The sequence below is a fragment of the Palaemon carinicauda genome, chromosome 26 (assembly GCF_036898095.1).
Source record: "Palaemon carinicauda isolate YSFRI2023 chromosome 26, ASM3689809v2, whole genome shotgun sequence".
In the NCBI taxonomy this organism is placed as follows: Eukaryota; Metazoa; Arthropoda; class Malacostraca; order Decapoda; family Palaemonidae; genus Palaemon; species Palaemon carinicauda.
Window position 1 is genome coordinate 37457388 of NC_090750.1, and position 5000 is coordinate 37462387.

General features: G+C 33.2%; 1 protein-coding gene across 9 annotated transcripts in view; it reads left to right on the forward strand.

Annotated features, from left to right (window-relative positions):
* LOC137619491 (adenylate cyclase type 1-like) overlaps window positions 1-5000 on the forward strand; it is a 423950-nt gene that overhangs the window by 99675 nt on the left and 319275 nt on the right. The window lies entirely within an intron of this gene.

Genomic DNA, 5000 nt, shown 5'->3' on the forward strand with positions numbered 1-5000 from the left:
TCTCTCTGTCCCCCTCGTCACTGTTACACCTTCTCGAACTAATATCACCTGGTAGAAGAAAAGCAACCCTGAGCGTTACCGTATACATGGAAACACACGCTCTCTCTCATAATGTATATTATACGTATATTAGATATACAGTACATAGGCTATATATGACAATGCTGTATATACTGTATTTTGTGTATGTATATATATATATATATATATATATATATATATATATATATATATATATATATATATATATATATTGTGTGTGTGTAAATTTATTAAATTATGAGCTTATATGAATGTGTATACAAAGAATATATAAAGTTAATTACCATTATTTCTTGGAGAATGCTCGTGTTTTTTTTCGGTAATCATTCAATCGTTGGTAATTACATACTTTCAAGATAATTTCCAGTTTTCTGTGGCAATGACATAGTCAAGGGATTATTCGTAATTAATAAGCCCAGTAGTGGCTCCATTGTACTTATCATTTAGACCCTCCGAATTCCATATAAACGTCTGATAACCTGAATAAGTGAAGGGTCTTAATGGAAGAGATTCCCTTTCTTATTTGGTTATTACTTAACGTTTGCAATCATCGTTTTCCTCTATTTCATTGCTTACTGGGAACTAAACTTTTAGATTCTGTTGACTCTGTCTAGCAATGGCTGCAGGATTCAGAAATAAGCCCCCTGATCATACGCGTAATTGGAGCTTGAATTTTTACGAATAGTCTTCGACATTGTTTCATGATGGTCGTTAGCCACGATTTTGCTGCATTTCACGTCCCGGCTGCAGCTGCTTAATGATACCCAATAGAAGAGGAAAACTTGATTGTTTTTTATTGTGATTAGAACATTCAATTACACTAAAGGTCCCCTAATAAATAGCATGGATAATTGAAGTGTTAAATTTCTCTCTCTCTCTCTCTCTCTCTCTCTCTCTCTCTCTCTCTCTCTCTCTCTCTCTCTCTCTCTCTCTCTCTCTCTCTCTTTTAGAAACCGATAGGCGTTTGATTCCTTAACGGAACGAGGATAGACCAGACTTACGTGTTCTTTATTATTATTAATTATTATTATTAATCATTATTATTATTATTATTATTATTATTATTATTATTTTTATTATTATCATCATCATTATAATTATTATTGCTATTATTGTTATTATTATTATGATGATGATTATTATTATTATTATTATTATTATTATTGTTGTTATTATTATTAATATTATTATTATTATTATTATCGTTATTATTATTATCATCATTAATAATAATAATAATAATAATATTAATAATAATAGGGAATTAGACACACAGTTGTTAGCAGACTGTTATGGATAGCAGCGGTTGGAGAGAGGGATAGATAAGGCATGAATGCATCTCTCTCTCTCTCTCTCTCTCTCTCTCTCTCTCTCTCTCTCTCTCTCTCTCTCTCTCTGTTGTCCGGTTATGAATAAAGTGCTTCATTCTTGAATATAACAATTTCGTTGATCAATTCTTAAATGAAAGGGGGATCGGAATACTTTCGATCACCCTTATGCAGCTTCATCACATTAGAGAGTTGACAGTCATTCATTTGTTGTTTTGAATGCATTTACGCTTATATCGTGATTGCAAAGGTTTATAAAGCACAGAAACAAGACACACATCCTCTTCAATGCAGACTCAGAGAGAAAGATACATAGCAGAGGAGTGTTGTCTTGGATTTTGCGATGTTAATAATGATTAGCGTCATTGTGTGATAAAATTCTCATCGCCACAGGAAGCTCTCATAGACAATACTTTTGTCATGAATCCATTTCTTTTATGTGTATAGTTTTCATTTGTTTCCTATCTTGCTAATTTTCTATAAAAAGAAGTAGCTTGATCAGCTAAATCTTCATACAGGGTGACAAGTGTCTTTTCATATTTTGTATGTCATATCTATTTAACGTTGTTACTGGACTTGATAGATTCTATCTTTTTTATTTCTCTTTCACCCCTCTTTTTTTTTTTTTCCTCCGCACTGTGCAGCTTTCGCTATTGAACTCCTTGGACTTCTAGCCTTATGCTTTTCCAGTTTTGGTTGTAGCTTGGCTGGTAATAATAATAATAATAATCATAATAATAATAATAATGATTATGATAATAATAATTATAAAGCTTTTTTTTAATACGGTAATCTTTTATTGTGCAGAGTTCCTGGTATGTCTGGTTCACTACAGTTCATTCGGTCATAATTATGTAACTTTGTAAGATCGTAGTACCATTCATTGTCCATTTGTATTCTAATTTAGTTCTAGTTTCCAGATACAGTCAACATTAATGTGATGGGTTATAGGCCTTTAGGCTTCTTTAAGCGTTCTAGAAAGGACTTTTGGAACATGAGGAACAATTTGTGGCTTATGGGGAAGCTTCCTGTCAAAGTCCACTCAAATCAGATAGAAAGTATAGGCATACGAGTGGCAGTGACCTCCGAATGGAATAAAACTGTATTTGGGTTGGCACTATTGCGTGAATAATGCACCAGTTGCATCTTATATTCATATGTGGGGTTAAAGCTGCAGTTTCAATGTAAATCACGCGACTGCTCTCTAGGGAATGATGGTGGCCAGGTCTAGTAGCGTTATGTGGCATTGTTGGTATATACTGATTTCTTATTTTCATTGCCTACATGATTTGACACTTGATATTAGTACCTGACATCCAGGAAGCATCTAGATATTACATCTATTAAAAAATAACGCTGAGTGTTGGTCATTAGGATAATTTAGAAGCATAAAGTAGATTTGCGATTCTATTTTGGCTTAGCAGTAAAATTGTCTTTACAAGATTGGAGCCTTTTAGTGGGTTAAATACACTACTCCCAGAAACAACATTTAATTCCCTTTGATACATTAGGCATTATTAAAGATTAGTCGTTACTAGCTCCTTTGGACCCATAGCTGCACCCACCGTCTAGCCCTCTATTTTGCCTCCATTTAAGTTAACAAAGTTCCATCTTACTGTCAAAAAATATTATCTTTTACTTCAAAGAGCACCGGGGTTAAGGGTTGGGGTGGGGGGGGGGGGTTTGTTCCTCAGTCCCAGTCTACCCTGATTTTGTAGAAAGTCAAATAACATCAAACAAAAAGGCAGTGTATTATAAAGTACGTGTTGTAGACGGGAAGTTGAACTACAAATATTTTGGAATGGAAATTGAACGAAAGTTCATTGATTGATAAACTTCCTGTAGCCCGTATCCTTGTTTAAAAGTACCAGCGGTTACTATTCTCGTTGGGGGGGGTGGGGGTGGAATGGAGTTAGGCACATTGTAAGATATTATGCATGAATATAGTAATGCCTTTGTATTTGATATGGCATTCTGCCATAACAATAACCACGTAAGGATTGTTTTGATTTTTTTCTTTTCTGTAAAAAAGAGGGATGTATGTATCTGACATCATTAAACTGTAGTATCCTTATTGAATAGTATCCTCAGTGGGCTTTTGAAATTTTGCTTTTACTGCTTGGTTAATGCAATCATCTATAGTGTGATTAATGGCAAAGAGGGGCAGCACTTGAAACTGGTTTGCTAGGTTCGTGGATCACTCTTGCAAAATTAACCACTAGGTCACCTAGCCGACAATGGTCCCAATTTCAACTGGTGTTACGGTTTCATAATCAATCTTTAAGCACCATTTCCTCCAGAAGAGGAAAGGCTTTAAGCTCAAACACTATATCTTCAATTAAAAGATGCTTTTGCAATTTTTTAGAATAAGTTGAAAAAAACAACAACATTAAATTCAAACAAATTGCCGAAATAGATTTTTGCAAAAATAGTTTTTAGAGAAAATGGCAAATTGTGTTTTGCCGCTTGTAGTTTAATTGCACTTGTGCTACACTTGGCTAAAATTACTGTGGAACTGCAGGCGTTTTGTGTTCATTGAGTAGCGTCTGTGGCTCCAAGGCGTTGATTACCTGTTGAAGTTTGAGAGTAACAAGTAGCAGCTGGGCTGGCTTGTTCTTCAGGGGCGAAGGTGAAAGAGATGGTCGGGTTGAGGGACATCAAATTCTTAATGGAAAGTTTCTGTAGTATGTCTTTTAAAGAATATGGGGAAGGAAGAGAAGACGTTGGATTAACGAACAAAGGAAATGTGCGGGTATAGACTGGCATAGAAAGACCATAAACAGACGCGAGTGGAAGGACATGTCAGACCTTTGTCCTGCAGTTTACTTCCTACGGCTGATGATGATGATGATGTTATAGTGTATATATATATATATATATATATATATATATATATATATATATATATATATCTATTTGTATATATATATATATATATATATATATATGCAAAATATCTATGTATATATAATATATATATATATATATATATATATATACAAAATATCTATGTATATATATTATATCAATATATATATAATATTTCAATGTATATATATATATATATATATATATATATATATATACATGTGTGTGAGTGTGTGTGCGTGTGTGTGTGTCCTTTTATTTGCACCTTTATGAATTACTTTCTTTTCATCTCATTTTTTTTTCCAAAGCATTAACTTCTCTTTGGTTAAGGGTCAGGTGACAGTTTGTTCCAATAATAGATAATTGAAATGAATTTGTATTTGAATAAGCAGTTGTCCATTAGAGCCTACTTTTAGTTGAAATCGTGTATATAATACATCCATATGATATTCTTTGTCTATTTTATATATTTTATTTTTAGTCTGTTGGAGTTTTCTATCTTTTAACATATTGATATACAATATTTAAAAAAAAAAGCTTTAAGAATTCAAGTTTTCAAAAGCCGGAGCTGACCCAGATACTGCACCACACGTCGGGTCACCTATTCAAAGCTGAAGAAAAACAATATCTTCAATCAGGGTTTTGTAGTGGAAAGTGTTTTTATTTAAAGGTGAATACTCCTTTATTTCAAACGTTTTTGTTGGTGTAATAGTTGGTTATCATATGCCACGGTAACAGACATACTCATTCGCATATGAAGAA